General features: G+C 51.5%; 1 long non-coding RNA gene across 3 annotated transcripts; it reads right to left on the bottom strand.

The window, feature by feature from the left end:
* Positions 1-382: 382 nt before the first annotated feature.
* LOC114217201 (uncharacterized) lies at positions 383-8,320 on the bottom strand. 3 transcript variants are annotated; one of them, XR_003610923.2, is made up of 5 exons: positions 8,305-8,320; positions 7,191-7,393; positions 6,521-6,743; positions 5,361-5,627; positions 383-3,150 (listed from the first exon to the last, which is right to left on the bottom strand). It is a non-coding gene; the product is annotated as an uncharacterized LOC114217201 (long non-coding RNA). The 3 variants fall into 3 exon arrangements; XR_003610921.2 differs by having other exon boundaries at positions 5,361-6,743; XR_003610922.2 differs by lacking the exon at positions 5,361-5,627.
* Between the last annotated feature and the right edge of the window lie 5,366 nt (positions 8,321-13,686).

Raw genomic sequence — 13,686 nt, 5'->3', positions numbered from 1 at the left:
GTTTCGCAGGCTTCCCAGTCTCCCCCGGAGCATGACTGTTCCTTCTCTGCTGAACCTCAGGGTTTATACATGCTCCTATAATGGCTTTTGGCAAATACTATGGTTGTCTCTTGAGGTGTCTGTCTCCCAGCTAGTCTGGAAGCTCCTGGGGGTCAGGAGCTAGATCGTGGTCATCTCTGCTCCCAGCTCCCTGTACAGAGCCTGGCACACAGCAGATACTCAGCACAAGTTACTCAAGAGGATAAATATGTATATGGGAGAACAGTGTGGATTTTTATTATTCTATCGTACCTGGAGTCCTTGACGAATACAACAGGATACATGTCACGCTAAAACCATGATCAGGGCCTTGGCAGGAAACAGATGGTGCACTCAAGTGGAGTTGTTTGAAGAGAGTTTAATTAGGAGACTATTAACAAAGATGTGGTCAGGATTCAGGGCTACCAAGAGGGATGGTGCAGTGTCCTAGGGTTGGCAACAACGGGGAGCTGTTACCACCTCTAGCCCGAAGGATGGAGAGGGATGGAGAAGTTACCCAGACCCGGGGCCAGAGATGTATGCACGCAAGGGGCCGCCTGCAGGGGCCAGAGCCCTTGGGTGAGGGACACGGCCAAGCCGTGGCCACCCTGCAGGAAGGGTTCGGGGAGCCCTCCTGCATGCCCTCTGCCCTCCTGTCCTGCCCTGCCCAACCAGAAGCCAAAGGGCCAAGGAGGCCATTGATGTCACCCACAAAATTCACCTATCAGGGCACAGAACAGGATGGAGAAGGGCCTTGGGGAGTTCCAGAGGGGCAGACAGAGAAATCCGGCACTGGAGGGAACACTATGCCCCCAGGATCTTTCAGGGCCTCTGGACATCCTTATAAAGTGCAAAAAATGGTCACCCAAGCACAATCTTTAGGTAAACAACTGCTGTATGCCAGGTGCAGGGCTCCTCCGTTTTCCAGGCTCAGAGAGTCCAAGGAACTCGCCCAAGGGCACACAACAGGAAATGGCGCAGGAATGGGACGCAGCTTGGCCCCGGGCTCAGGTTCTCATCATCTCTTCTCAGCTACGTGGCACGCACTGTGCTGAGCACTTTGTCTACATTATCTCTAATGCATCAAAACTCTGCAAGGTCATGTCCTTTTCCTGTCTCAGAGAGGTTGAGCCATCTCTCCAGGGCCACACAGGTCGTGGGGGATGGAAGGGACGCAGAGAAGCAGGGTTGGTGACTTTACCATTAATTAGGGCAGGTGACTGGCAGATTGCCTGGTGGCAGCCTTGGGGATTTATTTAGCCCCAACGGGTGGAGCCACCTCTCACCAGGTGCCTCCTGGAGTTACTCCCCAGCTGCAACCACAGGATTTAGATTTTCAGAGCTGGGCAGGGCCCTCAGCATCCTCTAGGCTGGCTCTCGCCTGTGGCTGTCAAACTAATAATAATTGCGGGAGTGATGGCCACGGGCAGCTTCCAGAGCCTGTGGTATGTTCACTCGAGGTCTTTCCCTGCATGGTCACTAAATCTGACCACGCCTCTCCCTTAGGACTGTATAATGTCTTGTAGGCTGGTGTTACGGGCTGCTCGGTTTGTAGATCAAGAACTGAGTCGGAGAAGGAAATGGCTTGTCCGTGGTGACCCGACAAAGCAGATCCAGTGCAGCCACAGCTGCCCTGAGGGCCATGGATGCAGCTAAGAGCACTGGTTTTGGATCCGGACAGGCTAGGTTCATCCTGCCTCTGCACCTACCGGATGCAGTGACCTTGGACAGGTCACTTTTTGGTGTCTTGATCTCATCTGTAAAACAGGGACAAGAGTATCTACTCCATGTGGTGTGGTAAGGATGGAATGAGCAATTGTGCATAAAACCCTTACAACAGAGGCTAGAATGTGCCAGGCATTCACTCCACCTTCCATTCCACTGTGCTCTCCCACCACGTCCGGGGAGGCTCTTAAAATTGTGCTCCTGGGTGACCCCGGCTTTAGTGACCGATCGAGGAGCTGCCACCCGGCCATGCACTGTGTGTTGGGTGCTCATGCTTGTCTCCGTCAGCCCTCCCCTATCCCCACTCTGCAGGCAAGGAAACTGAGGCCCAGAGAGACATAATGACCTGCCCGGGCCTTCACACCTCAGAAATCACAGCCAGGACGGCCACACCCAAGTCTAAGCCGATAACCCCCCCTCTGCCAAGTGCAGGAAACCCAGATTGTTATGATTATTGGTATTGTTGTCCAAAACAATCCTCTAGACAGTGACAATGCAGCAATCATGGAGGGTGCTTATTTCCATTGGCTCCATGAACATCCCTCCGCCCATGTGGAGGGGGCCTGGAGCTTTAAGAAGAAGCTCCTCGAGGCAGGATGAACAAACACGCAGTGAAAAGCTCACAGCTGGGCCCCAGGTGCTGGGAGAGAGAGTAGGGCAGGAAGCGGGCAGGCCATTTCTTTCTTTCCTCTTCTTTCTTATTTGTTTGAGAAGCAACTTTACTTTCTAAATCGGTCATTGTCACCCGTTGGCCCCCGCCCCACCTGGGCCAGGGCCTCTGGTGACAGGGGCTCAAGAGGAAGCTCTAGGGGGGGCAGGAGGGACAAGGGTACTAGGTGTGGCAGAGCCCGAGGCCCAGCTAGACTTGGGGGGGGGCTCTTCCCCGGCAGGGGTCTCACGGACTCCCTGCAAGGGGCAGGTGCCTGCCTGCAGTGTGACCTAAGTCTTCCAGGTCCGGCTGCCAGGTGGCCCCTCATAAACAGGGAAGTATCAGGGCAAAGGTTAGGGGCATGGCTCTGTCATCAGACCCACTTGGCTTCCAAGCTCTGTGACCTCGCCTCTCTGAGCCTCTGTTTTCTCACCTATAAAATGGGTAGGGTGGTTGTGACAATTAAACGTAATTAAAGAACATGACCAATGGAAACCATGTCGCACATTTACCAGCACTTAGCATATTTACTAGCTGGAGATTCACTTGAGAAGCCAACAGCTATAGGGCATTGACTACGTGCCAGTCACTTTTAAAGCATTCTACACATATGACTGCATCCAATCAGCACAATAACTCTCTATCCACTTAACAGATGAGAAAACCGAAGCACCGGAGAGGCCAGGTACGCTGCACACACAGGAGTGGATCCACATTCTGCAGGATGGTAGTAGAGTCTAGACGATATTGGGAAACCCCTTTAAGAAAAATAATATGAAATTATGAATACAAAATGATATGCAAGGCCATGCAATGAGCAACCCGGGGCTTAAACTCCAGGAGCCTGACCTTCAATCTCCCTCTAAGCTTTAGACCACACAGCTAGCACGTGGCGGAGTCCAGGTGGCCAGCTCCAGAACACACAAGGGCTGTGAAAACACCATTAATGGTAGACGGGACAGAACACCACTACCAAATGCCATACATACAGGATGCCAGCAAACAAGAGGCCAGATTTCCACTGCCTTCGCGGTGTGCCACGTACTAATTTAACCCTCCAGCAACTCACGGAGGCAGACAACGTTATTAGCATCTCCATTTTACAGATGAGGAAATTGAGGCTCAGAGAGGACCAGTGGTTTGCCTGAGGGCAGAAATGGCAGAACAAGACTCAAACCCAGGGAGCCTGACTTCAAGGACTCTTCGTTGAGCCACTATAAGAACCGTTACCTTCCTGGTGACCGGGGATCAGAGCCTCCAGCCTGCACTCCTCACCTCCCTTGGCAGGTCTGCTCATCCCTTACCTGACAGCTGCTCGGGGTGCAGACAGGACACTCCAGCTTTGGAGTCAGAAATGACCACACGCTAACCCTCACCCTGTCGTTTCCTAGCTGTGAGCCCCCGAGGCAGACTTGTCACATCTCTAGCCTCAGTTCTCTCTTCCATAAAATGGGATTGTATCACTTCTAGGATGGCAGAGTCTGGACAGATTAGTACTTTACATGTTTTGTAATGTACTATCAGTAAACCATGCATTATCTGTCTATTTCCAGCCCCCGTGCCTACCCGGGATAGGGTAGTTTCTAGGGTACTTTGGAGGACCAGACATAAAGACAGATGAAATGCCTGGTCCACACTAAACATTCGGCACCGGCAGAGATTGCTGGCGTAGAGGCAGGGGAGAGGTCATTTGTGAGGAGTGGATTTTGGAATAGAGAAAGAGAGCAGGGCCAGGTGTCAGGCAACCTGCATTCTAGATGGATCTCTACTACCAGCTGGTTGTGTGGCCTTGGACAAGTCACTTCCCTCTTTCTGGGCTCAGTTTCTCTATTTGCGAGTTACAAGCACCGTCCCGCCGGTGCACGCATGATATTGTCTCTAAGGGTCTTAAGAGATTGGATTTCTGTATAAGAGCACAGGACTGTCTCCTGGGCTCCTCTGAGGGCTTCTCCTGTGGAGGCTCCCCACTTCCCTTGGGGTGCGCTCCATGGCTACCCTTGATACAGAGAGGAGGGTTGGCAGTGAACTCCCACATCTCATCTGCTCCAACAGAACCACGGTGTTGTGGCTCAGCGTGGGGGCCCTGCAGCCAGATGGCCTTGATCTAATCTGCTTTCTCATCTGTGAAATGAGGATGAAGAGAACAGACTTCCTTATCCCCATTTTACTGATAAGGAGAGTTAGGTTCCAGGAGGCACCAGACTTGCTGGAGGTCACAGCTCCCATCTTGTGCTTGTCCTACTGCCCCTGCCCCACACTCTCAGAGGTGTGGCCTTTCCCTGTGTGGGAATCCTGGCTCCCCAAGCCCATCCCAGATGGCTGGGTCACACTGTCTTTTTCCCTCTGCCTGCCATCCTGTCTCTCTTCTCTCCACCTGTTAAACTCATCCAGGGGGATCAGGCCCCTAGCCAGCCCCAGTGCCCCCACTTACAAGCATGGTGACCCTGAGCAAGCTGCCTACCCTCTCTGGGCCCCCAGGCCCTCATCCATGTAACAGGGACCACAGTCCCTACCTCATAGGCTTGGCACCCCCAGTACCTGACCCACTGTGAGCACACTTGCAATGTCAGCTCTGTCTTCACCCAGCTCAAATTCTGACTTCTTAGGGGGCTGCCCGGGTGCCTCCATAGGACTGAGTTTCTCTGAGCTCCCACAGCCCAGTCCCTATGGTGCTTACCACCTTAGGTCAAAACTATCGGCCACCACGTCTCTATCCCACACTACCTCAGACTCCTGTGCTCTAGCCTTCTTGACATCTGCCACGTCTGACATAGGGACTGCTATACGGCAGGTACTCAGTTAAGGATTGGTCAACAAATGAATGAATGAATGAATGAATGATGCCTCAGTGGTGCTGAATTTTCTGGCTGTACTTTCCACCCTATATGCCAGCAGGAATCTGGGTGCTATTACTGCTCCAGTTTCTTCCACCAGCACTGTACACAGCTCCCATTTATTGAGCACTTACTACGTGTCAGGCATTGAGATAAGAATTTCCCGGCGCCATCTTCCTCATACTCTCAGTCTCCCTCTGGGGTGGGTGTTCTGTTGGAATCACCATTTCACAGATAAGGAAACAGGCTCTGCTGGAGGAGTGGGGAGCACCTATATTGGCTGAAGCAGGGCCCACAGCCTTTCCACCCAGGTGAGGGTGGCTGGGTGGAGCCCAGAACAGTAGGAGCCTGTCACCCCTTCCAGGATTTGCCTCTGCCCGTTCACTCCTTGCAGAACTTCCCTGGAAGAGACAGAGAAGACCCTGGGAGACCCAGAACCTCTCGCATACTCCTCGGTCTCCTTCTCAAGTTCTGTCCATCTCGTAGATGTTGGTGTCCTCCGAGGTCCCCCCTCCAAGCCTTGGACTGAATCAAGGCAGGGATGTACCTGCCAGGGATGTACGCCAGCTTATTGTACCTGTCTGGCATATTTCCAACCCCTCTCATTTCCTGTCCACGTGGGCTAATGGGGGTCCATCTCGGGATCCCACATGCCGGGAAGGGCAAGGAAGCCAACCACAGTGCCACATTCTCCTTGGTACAGTGACTGGGCTGGGGCATGTGATGCTGGCTGGGTCAATCAGAGCCCTTCCTGGGACCATCGATACAGCTAGTAGGGACCACTGACCCTTCCTTCTGAAGTGTGAGCTGACAGAATGTAAACATGTGAGCATCTTTCCTGGGACTGGAGATGGTCTGTCTGCCATGGGACAGAAGAAGGCCTATTCTTCAAGATAGGCAGAAACCAACAGAACTGACCGATGAGATGGTGGGGAAATAACACAGACACTATTAGGAACCCTGGATCCAGCAGTGCCTGAAGTTGACACACCCTTTGAAACTCCAAGGTGAAGGAGCCACTACATTCTCAATCTCTCCTTTTCCTTTAAAAAAATTTTCCCCCCTAACCTGGTTCAAATAGAGTTTGGGTCACTTACAACCAAAGATTCCTAATACAATATTCTCTTCTCTCTCTCTAGCCTCCCATTGGTAATGTCAGAGCTTATCTCCTCCCACATCTGGGGGTCTGGGGCAGATGGCTCTTGGAGAAATGGATGTCTGACATGTACCCAGAAGGCAACCTCCCCCTGCTCCTTTCCTGGGTTCCAGAGACAGAAAATCCAGCTGTCCTTACCTTCTCTCCCTCAAATTGTTCTACCATAAGTCCTGCTGTTCTGTTTCAGAAAGTTCCTTTACGGGGCGCCTGGGTGGCTCAGTCGTGAAGCGTCTGCCTTCGGCTCAGGTCATGATCCCAGGGTCCTGGCATCGAGCCCCACATCGGGCTCCCTGCTCAGTGGGGAGCCTGCTTCTCCCTCTCCCACTCCCCCTGCTTGTGTTCCCTCTCTCGCTGTCTCTCTCTGTCAAATAAATAAATAAAATCTTAAAAAAAAAGAAAGTTCCATTACCTTGGTTCATGCCACTCCGTACCTGTTACCACAGTGATCTCTCTAGAACCCACACCTGACCACATGGCTCCCCCGCTTTGAACCCTGCAAGGCTCCCCATCAACGTCAGGACAAAGTCAAGCTCCCTATGGAGCCCTGCCCAATTATCATCATCCTGCACCCCTCTCTTCTTCCCACCCTGCATTTCAGACATTTCATGCCCTTCCCTGAACACACTACGTACTTCATTGTCCCCAGACTTTTCTCCTGGCACTGTCTGTGCTTGGAATGTGCCTCCCCTTCTCCCTACCTGAACTACAACCATTCCTCAAGACTGACTCCTCTGAGAAGTCCTCCTCCCTGTATCACCTACCCCCTCAGGGGGGTCCACTCCCCCCACCCTCAGAGCTCCCCCGACACCTTTGCCTCTTGGCTGACTGGACCATAAACCGCATGAGGGTAGGATCTCCCTCTCCACCCCTGGGCCGATGAGGCAGGATGCAGTGCGCTCAGCCAGAGGAGATGAATGCCAAGTGGCCCTTCTCAAGGCGCTCCTTGAAAACTCACTGGCTAAATCTAGTCTGGTCCTGATTACTCCTTGACCCTTTAGGACAAAGAGGCACCTGGAAAAAAAACAATAATTTCAGTTCTTTTCACGTGGACAGCACTTTATCGTTTACCAAGTGTTTCTGGGTTTCTCATTTGGTCTTCACATCTCTATGGATTGTCAGGGAAGGTGTTATTAACCCCATTTCACAATGGGAAACTTGATTCAGTTAAGGATGGAACCAATCCCCAGTCTTGGGCAAGTCCCTGACTCTCTCAAACCGCCTCGGACTTTCCTGATCCAAGCCCTCCCCAACCTCCCGATTTCCCAGATGTGGGCTGCAAAGCACGGAAGGCCAGCATCCCTGGATAAGAAGAGAGAATGTGGTTTCCGGATGGGGCCAACAGCAACATTAATGGCCACGATGACAGCTTCTGCCCTTATTGTGCACAAGTGTTCTAGGCGCTTCGCTAGCATTACGGGCTCATGATGAAGGGTTCATCTTTCTCCTTTTACAAATGAGGAAACTGAGGCCCAGAGCAGTTGAGACTTGCCTCTCTTAGGGTCTTCCTGATGCCTGGGTATTGGTCCAGCATTTACTTCCACATCTCTTTCCCAGTCTCACCAGCCCGACGCCCGGAGGGCACCAAGCCTACCAACTCCCCCAAGGGCGGGGGGGGGGGGCAGGAGCGCAGCTGGCGCGAGAGGGGCGCGGGCGGGGGGCGACGGGGCCGCGAGTGCGCGTGCGCGCCACCTCCCCGCCGCCGCGCGAGCCCCGCTTCCCGCCCCGAGCGCACCAGGTGAGCGCCCGTGGCCGCGGCGCGGCGGCTGTGCCCGCGTGGGCGCGGGCGAGGGACCCGGGCGGGTGGCGCCCCACGCCCATCCTCCCGCCCGCCCTTTCCCCCGTGGCTGGTGGCAGGTGAGTGGGTGTCGAGGAACCGCCAGGCAGCAGAGAAAACAGGACGCCGCAGAAATCAGATTACTCACCTGCAGCTGCGACTACCCAGCGCTAATAAAAGCTGAGCTTCCTGTTGTTTCTTTATTACCACCCTCTGCCTCCCCCAGCCCCGGCCCAGCTCCCAGCTGCAGCCAGGGCCCCTAACCGATGGCCAGAAACCAGTAGCTTCAGGGTCCAGGACCACTCTGCTGCCTGAAATTCCACCGTGTGTGCGGTGCACGATTGGGTTAAAGTTGCCCCCAGAGTGGCCCTCCGTCACCTGCAGGAGAATCACCTGGGGTGCTGGTTCACCAAACAGGTCCCCAGACACAGGAGAATCACCTGGGGTGCTGGTTCACCAAACAGGTCCCCAGACACTGCTTTGCACCTACTGATTCAGAATCTCTGCAGTTAGGGCCCAAGAGTCTGCGAATTCATACCAATCTCTGGTGATTTGTATGTGGGCTCAAGTTTGAGAACCACGCAGTTCAGATGTCGTAGGTTCACGTGTCCTGGGTTTGTTTTTCTTGACTACCACCCACAAGTTGGGGATGGATCCTATCCCCGGTATTGGACAAGTAAGTCCCTGACCGCAGGGCCTCTGTTTGCTCATCTGTTAGGGGGTATGAAAATAATACAGACTTCTTGGACTGAAACAGGCTCAAATGAGATAAAATGCTTAGCAGGATTTCTGGTGGTGGTTCCTGAAGTTTATAGTCCCACCAGGAATAAACACTGAGCTAATATGCTGAGGATCTAGGGGGTGGGCAGGGTGAACGGGAGCTCTAGAGGGAACATTGGAAAGGCCATAATTCACTCTAGGTACATTGGGAAAGGAAAGCTTCTCCAAAGTTGAGTCCTACCGTGCTGGGAAAATGTTCCTGCCCAGGGCACTGACAACCCCTGATGGCTAGATCTGGTGGCTTCTTCGGTGCGACTCTTCGACCTCTGACTTTGGGGTGGGCCACATCATTCTCCTTCAAGCTCTCACCTTCCTCAGCTTCAGGAAAACCCCCACCTTCCTATCGTGCTCCCACCTCGCCGTCAGCTCTTTTGCTGTCTCCCCAGCTCCTCCTCCGCCTGCCCCTGGGATCATGAGCACCTCGCACTACTGCGTGCCCTCCATACCCTTCCTGGACAACTTCACCCACTCCCAGTTACCTTCTCCAAGCTGAGCTCTGCCTGAGCGCCCAGGGTGTAAATGCAGCACCTCCTAGCATCTCCACTTAGTGACCCCCCACACATACCCCAAATCAACTCAACCAACTCTGAATGCATCATCTTGCTCTCCCCTCTAACCTGCTTGTCCTTCTGGGTTCCTGTCTCGGGGTATCACACCTGGATATTGTCCCAGGTGATTTGTCTCCTTTGCCCCCACACATAATCTTCCGGTCCAATCAGTTTTACCTTCCCAATTATTCTAGAATCTGTCCTTTCCACTCCTCCTGTCCTTGTGCACTCCAGACCTGCTAGTTCAGGACCCCTTAATCTCTCACCTGGATTATTTTAACAGCCTCTTAAACAGACTTCCTGGCTCTGGTCTTGCCCCTCACTTTAGCCAGATGGATCTTTCTGAGACACAAATCCTGTCTCTGCCTTACTTCCAACCTTCAGTGACCCCTCGGAGCCATCAGTATTCAATGCAAACTTCTCCTCCCATTCAGTGCTCACCTGGGCAGAGTGAAATGCTCCTCTCCACGATAACTCCTCAGCACTTCATACAAACAGGGACCTTTATTGAGTTCTTGCTCAGTGCTCAGTACCATGGCGAGCCAGTTATCTTTAGAGCTTTAACTGAGCCTCCTAGCATTGCCAAGAGTGTGATTCCTGATTTACGGATGAGAAAACTGAGGAAGAGAGAGGTTGGGTAACTTGTCCCAGATTACACAACTAGTCAGTAGCAGAGCTGGGATTCATACCCAGGTCTCTCTGGTTCCAAAGAGCTGGTCCTCTTCACTGCTCTGTCTTGAGCCACCTCTCCCCAACTGGATCATGTTCTCTCTTTTTGTATCTTCCCTTGTATCTGAGAGGGTGCCTGGCATACGGTGGTTGCTTGTGGAATGAATGAACAACTTTATCCACATTCCCATTTGATCCTTATAACAACTCTGGGAACTACGGAAGTTCTCAATTTTTGTTACTATGTAATATTTGATGAGTACAAAAAATGTGTGTTGAATGTCTGGTTTATGAATACAAGCATCTGTGGACCCACTGCCCCACCTTAGGAACTAGAACTTCACCAGCACCATTGAGGCCCCCTGTGTGCCTCCCAGTTCTGTTCCCTGCCTCCCTCCAGAAGTCAACACAGTACGGAATTTTGTGGTCCCCGTTCACTTGCTTTGAAAAAAATAGTGTCACCATATGGGGATGGATCCTATACAACATGTTGTTTTGTTTGCTTTTTTACCTTTATATAAAAAGTACAATGCACAGGCATTTCTCCTTGGGTTGATTTTTTCACGTGTCACTATGTTTCTAAATATGTGACTTTGCATTTCAGCTGTCATTCATTCATTTTCTCTGCTGTCTAGTACTCCATCGTCTACATGGACCTCAGCTACTCCAACCACTCTCTAGTCAATGGGCATGTAGGGTGTTTCTTGTTTTTTGCTGCCATGATGGTTCTCAGACATGTCTCTTGGTGCAGACACACCTGAGTTTCTTTAAGCAACATGCCTAAGATTTAAATCATGGGTCATCAAGACATGGTTAGCTTTACAACAGCTGCCAAATTGTTTTCCTAAGTGCTGGTACCAATGAACAATTTTCGCTTCATCTACTGCAATGAAGGAGAGTTCCAGTTGCTCCACATCCTCACCAATACTTACTATTATCAGACTCCTTCATTGTTCCTAATAGGTCAGCTTCATTTGCATTTCCCTAATCAGATGAAGCATTATTTTATTTGTTCATTTTGCATCCTGGCTTCTTTTTCAGTAAATAGCCTGTTCGCGAGCCTTCTGTCCACTTTTCTATGAGGTTGTTAGGTTTTTCTTATTACTTTGAGGCATTCTCAGGGAGGTTTTGTGTTTCTGTTTCCTTTCTTTTCTTTTCTTTTAAGTAATCTCATGCCCAATGTGGGGCTCAAATTCACAACCCTGAAATCAAAAGTTGCATGCTGTACCGACTGAGCCAGCCAGTCACCTATGTTTTTGTTTCATAATAGAGTTAGGATCAGTGACCCAAGTTCGCAGGGGACAGAGCTGGGTCCCAAACTCACATTCCAAGGGCTTTTGTACCATTCCCTTTGGCTCTTGTTCATTCATTCATTCCTGAAATGTCTACTGATGATCTTCTCAATAAATATTGGAGAGGGAACAGAGAGTTGTGGCTAAGAGTATAGACTCTGGAGCCCCCCTGCCTGGATTTTAATCTTTTCTCTGCCACTCACTAGCTGTAACCTTGGGTAAATTTCTAACCAATCTGTTCCTTAGTTTCTTCATCTATAAAATAAGAATGATACTAACACCACCTCTCCTACAGGGTTGATGTGCAGGGACTGAGTGAGTTAATTTAAATAGATAACCAGCACATGCCAAGCACTATGTCAGTAGGGTTCTTGTTCTGGGGACATGGGGATGAAAAGACAGACCAGGATCCTGCCCTCATGGAACCCACTGTTCCGCAGGAGGAAATGGACACAAAATAAATAACGTAATGTGTCTTGTGATAAGGGCAAGGAAGAAAACCACAAGGTGGCAAGACCAAGTGACCAGGTACTGACTCAGCTGGGTGGTCATGCAGGGAAAGCCCCCTGTAGGAGGTAACACTTAGGATGAGGCATAGAGGATGAGAAAGAGGTCATGCAGGGAAAGCCCCCTGTAGGAGGTAACACTTCGGACGAGGCATAGAGGATGAGAAAGAGTCACCTAGGCAAAGAGCAGAGAGGAGAGTAGTCCAGCAGACAGAAGGGCACATGCAAATGCCCTGAGGCAGGAAGCACTTGGCATGCTCAAGAGACTGCCAGGAGAGCAGCATGGCTGGACCCAAGTAAGCAAGGAGCTGAGGGGCATGAGAGAAAGGCGGGGAAGCCACCCAGGGGGGAGAGTCTAGATTTTACTCTAAGTATAGTGGGAGGTTTTAAACAGTAAAGTGTTGTGATATGATTTATGTTTTTAAAAGCTCACTCCAACTGTTGTGTGAAGATCAACTATCTATGAATTCATCTAAATACTACTTGTAGCCACTAGTATTTTTAGCTGGTACCCCCTCTGGGCAAAGCAAAACTTCCCCTTATTGGTCTTAAATTTACTGCTCTCAGGTTTCAAGGGGAGCCCCCCTTCTGCCTTGTCTCATAGGTTTACCAGCCCCAGTCAGTCTCTGCCCAAGATTTTTTACAGAAAGGGTGAAAGAATGATCCCCCGGGTTGCATCTTATCTCCGCTGTAATGTTTGCCCACCTGTACAACAAAAGTGGCCACTTCAGAGAGGCTGGAAGGAGGAAGTGCACTTGGCAGCATGGAGCGGCCAGGGCAGGTAGCGGCTATGAAAATGAAGATGATGATGGCAGGGGCGATGAGGATTCTGCTGCGTGATCTTGGGCGAGTCATTGAACCTCTCTACCCTGAGCTGGGAAATAAAATGAAATAATGATGTTGTAAAATAAGGGTGTTGGCCCAGAAGATGCACCATATGCACAAATCACTACTATGCAGTTACACTCCCATCCTGCCCTGTGGGCACTCATACCTTGATGGGGACATGACCTCATGGGACCTGCCCCCAGTCGGCCCCATGTCCCCCCCACCCAGCAGGGTGTGGGCTCTCACCATGCCCAGTGTGATCCTGGCGTTCAAAGGTGTTTTCTACCGCGTGGCCCTAAATACAAGCCAACCTAATCATCTGATGGTCCCCGGAAGCCATGGCTATCTGCAGCAACACCGGGGAAAGAACCTGCATTATCCACTGTCCACCGATGGATGACCCTGCTTCCTGTTTCACTGGGAAAACAGAAGCAATCAGAGGGAATCTTCCCCAGGCTCCCACCTCACCCCCTGCTCACCTGCCAGCCTCTGGGCCGGTTCTCTGCATCTCCCTGTCGCAAGGAGCCCTTGAGTGTACTCCCAAGACCACACCCTCCAGGTGGGCACCATACTGCATCCTCTCTTGTCTCTGGGGCTCATCCAGCAATTTCTCCTGTGTCTCCTGCAGCAACAGGTTTCCTCCTCTCCTGCTGGCCCTTTCCCATCAGCACACAATCATGCCATCATTCTCCCAATCTGAACACGCACACACGCACACACGCACGCACGCACACAAGCACACAGGCTCTTTTGCTTCCGTCTTACAGTGAAAGTTCTCCAAGAGTTTTCTGATTGACAGTCTTAATTGGCTTTTCCCCCTTTCTTTTCTTCAGTGCATTCTAGTTAGGCTTTCCTCCCCTCTGATCCACTGAAAGTGCTGTTGTCAAGGTCACTGATGACCTCATGC

This window comes from Eumetopias jubatus, unplaced genomic scaffold, assembly GCF_037043125.1.
Source record: "Eumetopias jubatus isolate StellerSeaLion01/CBP00866 unplaced genomic scaffold, mEumJub1_p1.0 scaffold_4, whole genome shotgun sequence".
In the NCBI taxonomy this organism is placed as follows: Eukaryota; Metazoa; Chordata; class Mammalia; order Carnivora; family Otariidae; genus Eumetopias; species Eumetopias jubatus.
This window is presented reverse-complemented; position numbering and strand designations above follow the sequence as displayed.